The sequence below is a fragment of the Ictidomys tridecemlineatus genome, chromosome 3 (genome assembly GCF_052094955.1).
Source record: "Ictidomys tridecemlineatus isolate mIctTri1 chromosome 3, mIctTri1.hap1, whole genome shotgun sequence".
Classification (NCBI taxonomy): domain Eukaryota; kingdom Metazoa; phylum Chordata; class Mammalia; order Rodentia; family Sciuridae; genus Ictidomys; species Ictidomys tridecemlineatus.
The window spans coordinates 139736195-139753369 of record NC_135479.1 but is presented as its reverse complement, the minus strand read 5'-3'; the positions used below and the strand labels follow the sequence as shown (position 1 = coordinate 139753369).

The 17175-nt window shown below is 39.7% G+C and overlaps 3 pseudogenes; 2 read left to right on the top strand and 1 right to left on the bottom strand.

The window, feature by feature from the left end:
- Positions 1-328: 328 nt before the first annotated feature.
- On the top strand, positions 329-3293 carry LOC144376380 (poly(rC)-binding protein 2-like; annotated as a pseudogene).
- A 1277-nt stretch (positions 3294-4570) lies between these two features.
- On the top strand, positions 4571-10956 carry LOC144376387 (zinc finger protein Rlf-like; annotated as a pseudogene).
- A 4084-nt stretch (positions 10957-15040) lies between these two features.
- Positions 15041-15778, bottom strand: LOC144376381 (M-phase phosphoprotein 6 pseudogene; annotated as a pseudogene).
- Positions 15779-17175: the final 1397 nt, after the last annotated feature.

Genomic DNA, 17175 nt, shown 5'->3' with positions numbered 1-17175 from the left:
ATATACCAATGATTTTTTGTTTTGTTTGTTTGTTTGTTTTATGGTGCTGGGGATTGAACCCAGGGCCTTGCACATGCCAGGCGAGCACTCGACCAACTGAGCTGTATCCCCAGCCTCCAATGATGAGTTTTATTAAATTAACTGTGGGCTTTTCAATAACATCTTAAAGTTTTTTTGTTGTTCCATTTTGTCTAGATGACAGAAAATAATTTTGGATTAAAGAAGATAGAAATCAGTGTTTCAGAGGTTGAAAAGCGAACTGGAAGAAATGCCATGAAATGCAAGAAACATATACTGCTTACCTCATTGAAACAAGGTTGGTGATGAGAATTAGACTTAAGTTTAGATAGAAAGCTTTTTTTTCTGGTAGTTTTAGTTTAAAGTTTGGTGGAATAAGATTGAGTAAGGATAAAGTCACTGGTTTTTAATTCCCTTTGAAGTTTTTGTGTGTGTTCCTGTTCATAGGAAGATTTGTTTTTGTTTTTGTTTTTTTTTATGCTGAGGATTGAACCTAAGGCCCTGATGGTATAGGAGATGTACAGATAGTATAGGTTTTATTGAATAATCATTCCATGATTGGATAAATGGGGTAGTTTGGGGGGTCCACTGAAGTCCTACCTATGTTTTGGCATTTTGCACTGAGTAGATCCTGCTTTAAATGACCATTATTGGGAGAGGTACTGGGGATTGAACCCAGGGGCACTTAACCACTGAGCCATATTCCCAACCCCCTACTCCTTTTTAAAAAAATTTTATTTTTTGAGATAGGGTCTTGCTAAGCTCTTATTAGGGTCTCACTAAGTTGCCAAGGCTGGTCTTAGACTTGCAATCCTCCTGTCTAAGCCTCCCAAGTTGCTGGGATCACAGATGTACACCACACTTGGCTCCTTTTTAAAATTTTTTTGTTATGCAGATTTTCTACCTGCCTTGTAGGTGTGCTGGTTATAGGCTTTATTTATTAGCAAGATATTGAACCCAGGAATGATTTCCCATTGAGTTATATCCCCAGCTTTCTTTGGGGGAGGGGGTGCCAGGGATTGAACTCAGAGGTACTTGACCATTCACTGAGCCACATCCCCAGCCCGATTTTGTATTTTATTTACAGACAGGGTCTCACTGGGTTGCTTAGTGCCCTACTTTTTGCTGAGGCTGGCTTTAAACTTGCGATCCTCTGTCTCAGCCTCCCAAGCTGCTGGAATTACAGATGTGCCCCGCGCCTGGCTTAGTTTTATTTTTGAGACAGGGTCTCACTAAGTTGCTTAGGGCCTTACTATGTTTTTGAGACTGGCCTGGAACTTGCAGTCCTCCTGCCTTAGCTTCCGGAATCCCTGGGATTACAGACATGCACCATTGTGCCCAGTGTAAGATGTAGGTTTTGTTGGTAGCTAGTTTGAAACTTGAGATTAACCCAAATATTTCTTCAGCTAGGGTTAGAAATCTGTTTGTATTAATTTTTTGTTGTTTTATCTTGTGTTTTGTGGGTTTTTTTTTTTGTTTATTTCTGGTGTGTGTGTGTGTGTGTGTGTTTTTTTTTGTGTGTGTGTGTGTGTGTGTGTGTGTGTGCTGGGGATGACCTATGGCCTTCTTTAAGCTGGGCAAGCACTCTACCTCTGAGCTGTATATCCCAGGCCTTTTTTAATTGTTTTGAGGCAGGTCTCACTAAGTTTCTCAGGCTGGCATTGACCTGTGATCCCTCTGCTTCAATCTCCTAAATTCACTGGAATTATAGGCCTGTGCCACCCTACCTGACTTCCTGGATTGGAATGGTTGTTTATTACAGCTAATGCTTAGGTCAACTCTTTAAGATGAGTTTTGCTTTAGTAGTTCCATATTTTTCCACAGAAGCCATTTGTACACTTTTGTATTTCATATTTTGTTTCCTTTTTATAAATGCATAATTAAATACATTTAGTGATAAACTTAATATATAAATAATAAAAGCAAGCAACTATTTGTCGCGACCCCTTGCCCGCAAGGAAGAGGCAACTTGGGAATCTTCTTTCAGCGGTTTATTCAGGCCCTTGATGTTTCTTCTACTACTCCTCGGATGCCCCTCCCAGCCTTAATAAAGCATCTCAAGGCCCAATGCGAAGCTGCCACGTGGAACTTTCTCATAGGGTGCTGAAAAGCCATGTGCCAACTCTCCCAAATAAGGAGTTGTTTGTCACAAACCACAGCGGAGCCAGCGCCATCTTGTAATGGCGACCATAGTCTGCATAAGCGGCAGAAACGGCTCACCACAACTATTGCCAGATGTGATGGTACATACCTGTAGTGCCAGCTATTCAGGAGCTGAGGCAGGAAGATTGCTTTGGGTCCAGGAATTCAAGGTCCTCCTGGGCAACATAGCAAGACCCTGTCTCAAAAAGACAAAACCAAAAACTTAATAACTATTTTTCTGAGCATAGAGTGAGATAACTATGTTTTCAAATTTTACTTATTTCTGAAACTGATGTAGTCTCTGGGTCTTTATGCACATTGTGGCATATGTGTATTTCTTGGAGGACAAATAAATTATTGTCAAGCAAATAATTAGAAAATGAGAAGGTCCTCCCAGACCAGCAGAAGCAGCAGCCGGAGCATATGCAGCCTGTGCCCTCTGCCACCGCATCCCCCCATTTCCCCTTTCCTCCTCTTCCTCCTACCCGCCGCCCACCATTTTTTGGCTTTCACCCCCACCAGTGACCAAAGACTTGACCACTCGAAGTCCAGCTCCCCATAACACTTCTCGATATGGACACCGGTGTGATTGAAAGTAGATTAAATGTCACTTTCACTATTTGCCTACTTATGTATGGAAAGGAAGTTTGCAGTATCATCAGAAAGAAAGGAGAATCAGTTGAGAAGATGCTCAAGGAGAGTGATACATGCATCAATCTCTTAGAAGAGAATTGTCCCCAGGAGAATTATCACTTTGGTTGGAGCCACTCATGCCATCTTCAAAGCCTTTGCGATGATCATTTGACAAACTGGAAGAGGACATTAGCAGCTCTATGACCAATAGCACAGTTGCCAGTAGACCTGGTCACTCTGAGGCTAGTGGTCCCTGCTAGTGTGGCTCTCTTATTGGTAATGGTGGCTGCAAGATTAAGGAAATATGAGAGAGTACAGGGGTTCAAATCCAGGAGGTGGGGGATATGTTCCCCAATTCAACTGAGTGGGCCATCACTATTGCTGGCATTCTGCAATCCATCATTGAGTGTGTCAAACAGATCTGTGCGGTCACTCGAGCTCAAGTCTGGGCAACATGGTGAGACCCCCAGATCAGAAGAACAAGATTGGAAGGAACAGCACCTGCCACATGTGTAGACTTGGGAGTAGTGCCTGTTTCTACCAGCCACCGTGGAAAACCTTATCACTCACAAGATATTGTGTAGAAGACTGAAAAGAGTCTTGTCTCAATGATGGGAAATAACTACCCTTAAACACTGTTTCAGTCCCACCTAACAAATCTTACAAATAAGACCCAAATAGCTTAAAACTGTATCCCAGAACAAAGCTCAAGAATATTTTTAGGGCCACAACCACAACCATAGTTCTACTCATGCCTCAGAAGGGGCTTGTCTTCAGCATCCTCTACTGTGGATCTGAGTAGTGAAACCAGCTAAATCCCAAATGGCGCCAACTATCAGTAGATCCAGAAGGTGATCAAAGATGGGCTGGTCATCCATGAGCTTGCTACTGTCCATTTCCTGGGCTCAGTCTGGAAAAACACCTTGGCCTGCAGGTAGAGCAGTCACATGAGCATAGGTTAGAATAGGTAACCCAGAGGAGAAGGGTGAGTGTTGTGCAACAGGTTCTCACAAGATACCACGAATCTAGAGATGTCTACTTGTACCAGAGCCTGTACCTGGAGATGAAGGAACATGGCCTCAAACAAAGCAGATTCTCATGGAACGTGTCCACAAGCTGAAGGCAGATAAGGCCTGTGAGAATCCTGACTGACCCAGCTGAGGCCCATGGGTCTGCAACCAGGGAAGGCAACCACCTTTGTGAAGAGCATCTCCAGGCCAAGAAAGGAGGAGGAGATCATCAAGACTGTCCAAAGATGAAGTGGCCCAGAAATGAAGCTCTACCTCCTGTGTGGCCTTCTTACTTACATAGACCAGTCATTCAAATAAAAGAAGCCTTGATCTGTGTGGGGAAAAAAAGCCAGAGAATATTTATAGGAATCCAGAAGTGGCCAGGAGCCAACAGGCCCCCAGACCTCCAGTCAAAGCTTTAACAGAAAGACAAAGGGGTAGAATAATTAATGTAGTTCATAATGAGGAGAAAATATTCAGGTGAAATCAACCCATACCTGACACAGATAAAAGAATTAGCACACAAGGTCATGAAAATAATTTTTATAATTATGTTTCAGGCTTTAAAAAGTTAGGCATATGGAAGGCCTATTTTTAAAAGACCCAAATTAAGCTTAGTTATGTGTTGTGGTTTGGGTGTGAAGTGTCCCTGAAAAGCTCCTGTGTTAATGCAGGAATATTTGTAAGTGAAATGATAGGATTGTGACCATCATAACCTAATCACTCTCTCCTCGTTTGAATGGGCGAGGTGGTCACTGTAGGAGGGTGGCTGCAGCAGATGGGACACTGGAGGCTGCCCTCAAAGGGTTTTGGGCCCTGTACCCCTTTTCCCCTCCTCTGCTTCGATGCTTCCCGGTCACTTTGAGCCCAGCTCTCCTCCCCCATGCCCTTCCGCCAGGATGGTCTGCTTCACCCTGAGCCCCAGGCAGTGGAGTCAGCGCACCATGGACTAAACCTCTGAAACTGTGAGCCAAGATACCTGCTCCTCCAAGGTTTTCTTGTCAGGTATTTTGGTGACACAAAGCTAACACTCTATGGAAACTATAATATTTGAGACTGGATTAATGAGAGATTACTGGCCGGGGGAAGAGGCCGTCAGGGCAGAGGCTGAGGCTCCAGCGGTAGCCGGAGCCGGAGAAGGAGCCGAAACAGAGTCCATGGCTCGTGGTCATCGCCCTGCATCTCCGGCGCCGGGAGCTCCGGGCCTCCGATCGTGTTTGTGGCAACTGGAGACAGAGCTGAGGGAGCAGGAGGTGTCTGAGGTCTCATCTTTGAACTACTGCCCCGGAGCTTCTGCCAGACTTTATTGCAATATGCAAGCAACAAGAATGCATCAGAACATAGTGTGTATCTTCTGGAGGTGTATCGACTTGCCATCCAAAGTTTTGCCAGTGCACGTCCATTTTTGACTACTGAATGTGAAGATGTCCTCTTAGTGCTCGGCAGATTAGTACTTTTTTTTTGTTTTTGTTTATGTTTTTGGTTGGAGTTGTTTTGAATTACTGCTTTCAGTGTCTGAAAGTGAACTGCCTTGTGAAGTCTGGGTACCATTCCTTCAGTCTCTACAGGAGTCACATAATACATTGTTGGAATTTGGAAATAATAACCTACAAATATTGGTTCATGTTACCCAAGAAGGGGTGTGGAAAAACCTAATTCTTCTTAAAATTCTGTCTCAACAGCCAGTAGAAACAGAAGAAGGACTACCTCTCAGGTCTTTTGGTCAGTGGAACACACTTTGAGAAATGCCTGGTTTAGAGGAAAGAGCACCACTGGCTTTGGAATCCTTGTCAATAAATTGATTGCACAATAAGGACCTTCCTTTCTACAAATGAGAATAAAACATTTGTTGAAATCTAACTGCATTCCCCAGGCTACTGCTTTATCAAATCTATGTGCAGAATCTAAAGAGATTTCACATGTGTCATCTTTTCAGCAAGCTTATATCACATGTTTATGTTCCATGCTCCCTAATGAAGATGCTATTAAGGAGATTGCAAAGGTCAACTGCAAGGAAGTACTAGACATCATATGTAATCTGGAATCTGAGGGTCAAGACAACACAGCATTTGTTCTTTGTATGACTTATCTTACCCAGCAGCTCCAAACGCAAGTGTGTCTTGTTCATGGGAGCTGACTCTCTTCTGGAGTAAACTGCAAAGAAGAATTAACCCTTCTTAATTAAAAGAAGATACTTTTTTGGAGTGCTATCACCAATTTGGTGTCATAGCTAAAACACAGCAGCATTTGTTTTGCTTGATTAGAATTATACAGACTGAAGCACAAGATGCTGGTCTTGGGATGTCAATTTTATTATATGTCAGAGCTCTTCAACTCAGGTCAAGTGAGGATGAGGAGATGAAGGCATCAGTTTGTAAAACAATTTCCTGTCTTTTACCAGAGGATTTAGAAGTTAGACGAGCCTGTCAGCTTACAGAATTCTTACTTGAACCCAGTTTGGATGGATTTAATATGTTGGAAGAACTATATTTGCAACCAGATCAAAATTTGATGAAGAAAATGCATCTCTGGCGTTCCAAATTCTCTTCGATGTGAGTTGTTATTAGCTTTAAAAGCCCTCTGGCCTTTTGATCCTGAATTTTGGGACTGGAAAACTTTAAAACGACACTGCCACCAACTCCTAGGACAAGAAGCCTCAGATTCTGGTGATGATTTAAGTGGCTATGAAATGTCAATTAATGACACAGATGTTTTAGAGTCATTTCTCAGTGACTATGATGAAGGTAAAGAAGATAAACAATTTAGAAGAAGAGATTTGACAGATCAGCATAAGGAGAAAAGAGACAAAAAAAACCCATTGGCTCTTCTGAAAGATACCAGACGTGGCTTCAGTATAAGTTTTTCTGTTTGTTATATAAGCGGGAATGTATAGAGGCCAGGATTCTTCATCATTCTAAAATGCATATAGAAGATGGAATTTACACCTGTCCAGTTTGTATTAGAAAGTTCAAGAGAAAAGAAATATTTGTTCCTCATGTAATGGAACATGTTACAATGCCACCAAGCAGAAGGGAATGCTCTAGAAAGAAATTACTTTTAAAAGGCTCTCAAAAGAGTATTTGTCCCAAGAGCCCCTCTGTAACCCTGGAGCAAAATCAGTCATTGAATGAACAAGCCAAAGGAGAATCTCATGAATATGTCACATTCAGCAAATTAGAAGATTGCCACCTGCAAGACAGAGACTTGTACCCATGTCCCGGGACAGACTGTTCCCGTGTGTTTAAACAATTTAAATACTTAAGTGTGCATCTTAAAGCTGAACACCAAAATAATTATGAAAATGCCAAGCACTACTTGGATATGAAAAATAGAAGAGTACTTATTGTCGACGGCATTTCATGTCTGCTTTTCACCTGCGAGAACATGAACAAGTGCATTGTGGTCCCTAACCTTATATGTGTGTGTCTATAGACTGTTATGCTAGGTTTGGATCCGTGAATGAACTACTTAATCATAAACAAAAACATGATGATCTTCGTTATAAATGTGAATTAAATGGCTGTAATATTGTTTTCAGTGACTTAGGACAGCTTTACCATCATGAAGCACAACATTTTAGGGATGCATCTTACACTTGCAACGTTCTTGGCTGCAAAAAGTTCTATTATTCCAAAATTGAATACCAGAATCACCTCTCAATGCATAATGTTGAACGTTCAAATGGAGGCATAAAGAAATCAGTGAAACTTGAGGAGTCTGTAGCAGGTGAAAAACAAGATTGTGTTGCTCAGCACCATCTACTCGACCAAACTGATAGATCACATTTACCTGAAGATCTTCTTTTCTGTGCAGGAACAGCTAGTTCTCAGATAGATACCGAAACTGCAGAAAATCTGAAAGAAAACAGTGACAGTAATTCTAGTGATCATTTAAGTCACAGTGCTTCAGCTTCATTAAATGAAGAGTTAATTGACACACTGGATCACTCTGAAACCATGCAGGACATATTATTATCTCATGAGAAGGTATTTGTGCCTTCAATTTGAAAGAAAAATGTTCCAGTATGACGTTTTGTTTTGATGGGACTAAGTTTACCTGTGGTTTTGATGGCTGCAGTTCCACATACAAAAATGCAAGAGGGATGCAGAAGGACCTGCGGAAGGTACGTCCATACCATTTCAAACCCAAAAAGATAAAGACAGATCTCTTTCCCTGTTTGGGTAATGAACATAATCAGACAAAGTTTGATGTAGATCCTAAACCTAGTTCAGATATAAACAGTGACTCCCCAGATGGTCTAGATCACAATATTCATATTAAATGTAAGCGAGAGCCTCAAGGTTATTCCTCAGAAGCTTCCATTTGTACTTCTAAAAGGCCATGTACAGAAGATACTATGTTGGAACTTCTGTTACGTTTGAAACATTTAAGCTTGAAAAAACTCAATAGCACATGGATCTTTCTCAGGGTCATTGCAGGGGTACCCATCCAGTGGTGCTAAGTCTCTTCAATCGGTTTCATCTACTATCTCAGACTTTAATTTTCAGAATCAAGATGAAAATGTGCCAAGTCAGTACCTTGCACAGTTGGCGGCTAAGCCTTTTTCCTGTGAGCTTCAAGGATGCAAATATGAATTTGTGACCAGAGAAGCTTTGTTAATGCATTATCTTAGAAAGCATAATTATTCAAAAGAAAAAGTCCTTCAGCTAACAATGTTTCAACATCCGTATTCCCCATTCCAATGTCATATTTGCCAAAGGTCATTTTCAAGAAAAACACACCTTAGGATTCATTATAAAAATAAACATCAAATTGGCAGTGATAGAGCAACTCACAAACTTTTAGACAATGAAAAATACGATCATGAAGGCCCATGCTCAGTAGATAGGTTGAAAGGTGATTGTTCTACAGAACTTGGAGGTGATCCCAGCAGCAACTCTGAGAAGCCATGTTGTCATTCTAAAAAGGATGAATGCATTTCAGAAACAGATTTGGAGTCATCTTGTGAAGAAACAGAAAGTAAAACATCTGATATCTCATCACCAATAGGCAGCCATAGAGAAGAAGGAGAAGGAAGAGAGGGGAGAGGTAGCAGGCGAACTGTTGCTAAAGGAAACCTGTGCTATATTTTGAATAAATACCATAAACCATTCCATTGTATCCATAAAACTTGCAGTTCTTCATTCACTAATCTAAAAGGCTTAATTCGCCATTACAGAACTGTACATCAGTACAACAAAGAACAATTATGTTTAGAAAAAGAAAAAGCAAGAACCAAAAGGGAACTTGTAAAATGTAAAAAGATATTTGCTTGCAAATATAAGGAATGTAACAAACGTTGCCTATGTTCCAAAGCTCTTGCTAAGCACTGTAGTGACTCTCATAACCTAGACCATATTGAAGAGCCTAAAGTACTTTCTGAAACTGAACCTGTAGCAAGGTTTTCCTGTAACCAGCCTCAATGCCCTGCTGTGTTTTATACATTCAGCAAATTGAAACACCACTTGATGGAACAGCATAATATTGAAGGAGAAATACATTCAGATTATGAAATTCATTGTGATCTTAATGGCTGTGGCCAGATTTTCACCCATTGAAGTAATTACAACATGTATATTACAGACATAAGGACTATTATGATGATCTATTCAGAAGCCAAAAAGTAGCAAATGAAAAGCTACTAAGAAGTGAAAAGGTATGTCAAACAGCTCACACACAGGGGCACGAATATCAGACTACCAGGAGGTCATTTAATGCTAAATCTAAAAAATGTGGTTTAATCAAAGAAAAGAAAGCTCCAATTAGTTTTAAAACAAGAGCTGAAGCCCTCCATATGTGTGTAGAACAGTCTGAGCACACACAGTACCCCTGCATGGTTCAGGGATGTTTATCTGTAGTAAAATTGGAGAGCAGCATAGTGAGGCATTACAAACGTACTCATCAGATGAGCAGTGCCTATTTAGAGCAACAGATGGAAAACCTTGTTGTTTGTGTTAAGTACGGTACCAAAATAAAGGAGGAGCCTCCTTCTGAAGCAGAGCTCTGTATAAAGAAAGAAGAAAATATAAGCTGTGAATCAGAGCACATGAAGCACAGCCATTCCCTGTGTGACAGTAAGGCACCCCTCCAGAATACTGATTCTCCTCAACCATCTGAAAGGGATAGTGGTCAGAAAGGGTGTGCAGAAAGCAACCCAGCATTTGATACAGACACTCTGCTCTACAGAGGAACTTTGAAATGTAACCATAGTTCAGAAACCACTTCTCTGGAACAATGTAATATAGTTCAGTCTCCTCCCTGTAAAATAGAAAATTCCATATCTAATCCCAGTGGGACTGAAAGTGGGACTTATTTCCCAAGTTTCCAGCTGCCTTTAGCAAGGATCAAAGATGAAGAAACTAGGCATCACAGTTCAGGGCAAGAAAACACTGTAAAAAATTCAACCCATGTCCCAAAAGAGAGTTTTAGGAAACATTCACAGCCCAGGTCATTTGATTTGAAGGCTTACAAACCTATGGGATTTGAATCTTCATTTCTGAAATTTATTCAGGAAAGTGAAGAGAAAGAGGATGATTTTGATGATTGGGAGTCTTCAGAGCACTTAACATTAATAATTCTTCACCACCCAGTAATGTCTTAACGGGATGTTACGACAAATAATATAGTTAATAACAACGACCCTGAAGTTGACATACCTCATTCTTCCAGTGACTCTACAGTTCATGAGAACTTGACTGCAATCCCACCATTAATAGTAGCTGAAACAACAACAGTTCCTTCTTTGGAAAACCTGAGGGTTGTATTGGACAAAGCATTAACAGACTGTGGAGAGCTTGCCTTAAAACAGCTTCATTATCTTTGGCCAGTGGTAATCCTTGAAAGATCGAAGTTTTCCACACCAATTTTCGACTTGTTTCCAACAAAAAAAGACAGATGAGCTTTGTGTAGGAAGTTCCTAAATGACAATTTTGTTTCAGAAACAGACTGGCTCCATCACTGCAACATGGGGACAATTGCCAACATGAACAAAGACTGAGAACCAGCCATAGCGTTGTTTAGGGTAGAATAGGCTGTGTATTTACATGAATGAATAATATCTATGTCAGCAGTATTGACTGAGTCCATTAGCTCTCCAGTTGGTTTATTGATTGGGTTTTTAGTTTGTTTGTTTATTAAAAAAAATGGAACTGTACTCTTGTTTGGTGCTAATTAATACATTAAAATATACTGGGGCTTCCTTTTTCAAATTAAGTGTGCATGATTGTATATGAAACAAATACTTAAGGTACCAGGGTGGGAGGGCTAGGGAAAGGGATATGGAGTTCTTACTTGACTTGAACGTGCACCCAAGGGTGCTTTGTGTAATATATTGTACACTACAGCATCTTATATTTTTTGAGTTGAGTTTCACTAAATTACAATTTTTTCACCCATTAAAAAAAATGATAGATTACTGTAGTGGAAACTACCACAGTGAAACATAATGATGGAAATGAAAATAGTTTTTAAATGCAATAGCATCAGTGAGCTGTGAGACATTTTCAAGGGTTTTCATGATGTGTAATGAAGTTCTAATAGAAAAAACCAACCCAGAAATCTATCTCCCAAAAGCTAAATAACAGCTTCCTCAAATACAGTAAAGTCAAAAGTACCTCTACCTACCTGAATAAATAAATGTCTGTCTGTTATAAAAGTATCTTTAAAAGATAAAACCAGTTAAATAAAAATAACAGTGGAGGCAGGAGATATGCATACATAAAATGACAATAAGAGCATCCGGGCCAAGAACAACAACCCTAAAATTCTTGTCCTGTGTGACATGGTGTGTCATGTGATGGTCGAATGTGATCATTGAAAGATGCAAACATTCAATAATAAGATGGAGTCTTACCTAATCACTAAGGAAAGAAAGAATAAAAAAGTGAAAAATGAGAGATGGAGCAACAGGAATGCTCCTGTTTTGCTAGTGGGAGGCTCCACTCCAGAAGAGGGTTTTTTCAGTTTCCCAAAAAATGAAACATGACCTTAACATATAACCCAGCAATGTGTTTCCAGGTATTTATCCCATGCATTGAAACCTGTCCTCACAAAAACCTGTGCAAAATGTTTATAGCATCTTTATTCATATTTTGCCAAATCTGGAACAAGATGTGTTTCAAAAAGTGAATGTGAGGACTGTGTGGAGCTCAGTGGTAGAGCACCTGCCTAGCCTGCTGAGGCCCTGGTTCCATCCCCAGCACCACAAAATAAACAAAGGAAATCCAATGTATGTGCTACATCCATACAGTAGAATAGTATTCATGGATAAAAACTGAGGTATCATAACACCAAAAGGCATGGAAGAATTTTATCTATTTATTTATGATAGGGAAATAACATGGATAATTGACTACATGCCTATGGCGTGGGCATATTATTCTCTGAAAGATCTTTAAGAGCATAGTACTTAGTGGTGCCCTTCCATCTAAAGGGGCTAGATGCTCTCCAATTGCAAGTGTAGCGTGTGGGCTAGAAGTGTTCATCCATGCTAGGGCACTGCCTAGCATGTAAGTTTAGGACATCTCAAGTATGAGGAGTTTTAAAAAATCATTGATTGCAGGGATTCAGGGGTGTGAAGAGGATGAGTAGTAGATTTTTAGGGCAGTGAATTTATTCAGTATGATGTTATAATGGTAGATACACAGGACAATATTCATTTTTTAAATCCCATAGAATTATATAACCCAATACAAAGAGTGAACTGTAATGTCAGTGTCAGCTTTGGATTAATAGAAGTACGTTTATATTTGTTCATTTGTGGTAGCATGCTTGCCTGGCATGCATGAGTCCCCATGGTTCAAGCCCCAGCACCGCTAAAAAACAACAAAAGTGTATTAATATATAGATATGTGTCCACAATAGGTATCATTGTAGTAAGTATACTGCACTGTAATGCAAGATATCAATAAGAAAATGAGGGGCCAACATGGGAACATTTCAGGATCCACATTTTAAGACCCAGTATGCATTTGGAAAAAGCATTTGCAAGGCTATCTAGTTGTCTTTTCAGTTTTGGAGAAGGTCAGCAAGATCCCTTAAGTGTTCTTTTTGTGTCACAGGTGACTCAGTGAGGGTCCCTATTGTCTGCTCACTTTTAAACCTAAAATTTATACTAAAAAATCCATTAATTAGAAATAATTTCACTTCTAGAAATTTAAAGGTAATAATCAAAAATTAAAGAATACAAAGATTTTCTAAAGGGGATTGGTTAAATTATGAAAACACCCATATTAAGGCACGATTGAAGTTAGCCATTAGAATCATTTTATGGTCAATTCTTAGGAATGATGTAGCTGGCATATAGCTTTTGAAGGAAAAGAGTTTCAGTAGATCCAGATTGTTTTGAAATGTGACTTTTAAAAAGCTTGTGAAGGTTTAATAGGTAGAAGGATTGTCATCATTTTTCTTTATTCTTTTATGCACCCCAGGTTGATTTTGTTTTCTTTAAGCAAATGTATTGTATTTATACTTCAACCTAGAAAAGATGAAGCTTCCAGACCTGGGGGCACATGCCTGTAATCTCAGCTTCTGGAGAGGCTCAGGCAGGGGGATTTCAAGTTGGAGCCTGCCTGGGCAACCTAGAGATACCCTGTCTCCAAATAAATGAAAAGAGGACTAGTGTATAGCTCAGTGGTAGAGCACTTATTTGCCTAGCATATTCCTGGGTTCAATTCCTGCACCACCCCCTACAAAGAAAGTGGGGGGCAAAGAAAGGAGCGAGGGAGGAAAGGAGGGAAGTCGAAGAAGGAGTAGGAGGAGGAGGGGAAACAATAAAGGAAGGGAAGAGGGAGGATACAAAATTCAAGCAGGAAGAGATAATGATAACCTCATTTTACTCACTGTAGTATTTATAGTGATTGTCTTTGCAGAATTCAGAGTAGCTAGAGATGTTGTTCAGTGGTAGAGTGCTTTGCCAGTATGCACAAGGCCTTGGGTTTGGCTCTAACACCACACACACACACACACACACACATACACACACACAATAGTTCCATAAACTTGATAAGTTACATTATCACTTGTTGAGTTACCTTAAAAATGTCATAAATGCTATACCCAATGGTTGCACACCTGTGATCCCAGAGGCTAAAGAGGGAGGAACACAAGTTTAAGGCCAGCCTCAAGAATTTGGTGAGACCCTATCTCAAAAATTAAAAAGAAGGGTTAGGGATGTAGCTCACTGGTAAAGCCACCCTGGGTTCAATCCTCAATATTCCACACCCCCCCCAATAAAAAGTATGTCACAGACGTTGTTCTATTTTTAGGCCTTACACCTCATTGCCACCAATGGAGCGCCAGGACTTTCGAACCCAGAAAAAATTTCCCCGGCATTCCTGGACTTCTTGAATAAATGTCTTGAAGTGGATGTGGACGAGAGGTTCAGCCGGGGAATTACTAGAGGTAAATTTGGAAATGATGCAATTTGGGGGAAATATTGACTCTTTTTGAATAACCAACAGAAAGTTTTCATTTCACTGTTCATTGATCACTACTAATAAGCAGCTGCTACATTTTAGGGTTTCATCTGCCAGGAGTAAAAGTTTAATTTCATGATAGTTTGTTGTGGTATATTATCAAATATCAGGTCCATTCGATGCTGGTGTGAGTGTATTAATGGGCTGTTTAACTGTCGATTTTTAGAATTTAGAACAATTAAAAACAACTGTTTTCAAAACAGCTTATGAAAGTTATGGTTGTGACTATGAGAGGTTTGGGCAGGTATTAAAATTTGGGTTGTTTAAGTCAATTGTATTCATAAGTAGTCTTCAGGCCTTAGTTGAAAGAACATGTTTTGCTTCTAAATTATGCACTTTTTGTTTCCTTTCTTTGGCAGCACCCATTCCTGAATATGGTGAAACCACTCACAAGTTTAACACCACACACCTTGGTGGCCAAGGGGGTTTTCCAGAAAAACTACTGAAATGCCATCCTATTCTTTTCTGTGTTTGGAAACAGATGTTTATTAACATACCATTTTAAAAAAATTAAATGCCTTTAACAAAAAAACAATACCATAAAGTGAAAGACCTGGTAGCATGCAAATACTTCAGGTTGGAGAGGCATGTTTGCTCTTGATGAATGTACATATAATAAATTCCTATGACATTTGACTCCAAAATTAGTGTATGAATCAGTTGGACATGATTATATGACTAATATTTTAAAGTAAAGCATAATCTTAAAGGCAATTTAAACACTGGCATTAATCTACAAAAGTCCATTCAAGGTCAGTGACTGGAGAGCTATATAAAAAGAACGCAGTGCCTATGTACATCTGTAAGATGTAGGCTCAACTTCTGCTTTTGACGAACCTGATTCGGAAAAGGATGTATAACATCCATTACATACCTGTTCCAAACACAGTCTGTTTCTAAAATTACATCTCTTTACAAATAAATATCAACTATTAATAGCTAAAAGATGCCACTGGGATGGGCTGCGAAGTCTGCTGTTCTCATGGCCACCCCGAGACATATTTTAAGGCATCATTTTTAATCTTGGGGCTTTAAGAACATCTTCTTTGCTTTAACTGGTTCTATGTCTCCAATTTCATCTTCTTCATAATTGGCATGGTCTCTTTTCTTGGCAAACTTTTTTCCAGTTGTCCCCCCCAAGGTCTCATATCTTCTAGCCATTTCCTCACCTGACACATCAAGCTCTACTATCTCATCTTCATCTTCATCTTCGGCTTTATTCGTAACATTCCTCTGAAGCATCAATTTCTCAACTTCAGGATTAAATCCTCTGAATGACATTCCTCCACACAGATCTTCACACTAAAGAAGCTCTGCTCCTCTGTTATGACACTCTCTTTCTCTTTAAGCTCTGGCAAATCCAAGTTCCCGTGCTCTTCACTGATGATCTTCTTTTCTTCTTCCTCTAGTTGTTTCTTGGTTTCCAAGTCCAGTCCCCTTTGCATGAACTTCATGCGCATCAGGTTCTTTCATGAAGTTGGTCTTGCGCTCAGCCGCCATGCTGGCTGCAGCTGCTGGCATCCTATTCTTTAATTTTCTGAAAAGAAAAATTTTAAAACTCTATTATAATAAAGTGTTTATTGTTGTAAAAGGCTTGTACCATAAAATTTGCCCTTTTAGCCATGTTAAGTGGCCAACTCAGAGGCATTAATTAAACTCACAATATTGTACAACCTTCTGTTTCCAGAACAGTTTTGTCACTTCAAACAGAAGCTCTGCCACCATGTAAGTAAGAATTCCCATTCCTCCTCCTCCACCCCTGGCTGCCACCATTCTTTTTTTCTTTTTCTTTTATTTGTTCTAATTAGTTATACATGGCAGTTGAAGGCACTTTGACACATCATACACAAATGGAGTATAGCTTCTCATGTTTCTGGTTGTACGTGATGTAGAGTCACATCAGTCATGTGGTCACACATGCACCTGGGGTAATAATGTCTACTCTTCTTCTTACCCCATACCTGGCTCCCCTCCTTTACCTCTCCTCTGCCTAATACAGAGTAACTTTATTCTTCCATAGCCACGCTCCTTATTGTGAATCAGTGTCAAAATATCAGAGAAAACATTTAAACTATGGATTTTGGAATTGGCCTATTTTGCTTACTGTGATATTCTTCACTTCCACTCATTTACTGGCAGATACCATCACTTCGTTCTTCTTTAAAACTGAGTAATATTCCATTGTGCATATTGACCACATTTTCTTTATCTGTTCCTCTGTTGAAGGACACCTAGGTTCATTCCACAGTAAAACTCTTGTGAGTTGAGCTACTTTAGAGCATTGATGTGGCTGCATCACTGTAGTATGCTGATTTTAAGTCCATTGAAAATAGACTGAGAAGTGGGATAACTGGGTCAAATGATGGTTTCATCCCAAGGTTTCTTAGGAACCTCCATACTGCTTTCCATGCTGGTTACATCAATTTGCAGTTCTACCAGCAATCTATGAGTGTGTCTTTTCCCCCACATCCTCACCAACTTTTATTTTTGCTTGTCTTCTTGATAATTGCCATTCTGACTGAAGTGAGATGGAATCTGAGAGTAGTTTTGATTTGTATTTCTTGAATTGCTAGAGATGTTGAACATTTTTTTCACATATTTGTTCATGAACTTACATCTTCTGAGAATTGTCTGCTCAGTTCCTTAGTCCATTTATTGATTGGGTTACTTGGTTTTGGGGTGTTAAGATTTTTGAGATCTTTATATATCCTGGAAGTTAGTGCTCTATCTGATGTGCGTGTAATAAAGATGTTCTGCCACTCTGTGAGCTCTCTCTTCACATTACTAATCATTCCCTTTGCTGAGAAGAAGATTCTGAGTTTGAATCCATCCCATTTGTTGGTAAGAATATTGTTTTATGGCCCAGAATGTGATCTGTTTCAATGAAAGTATGAAGT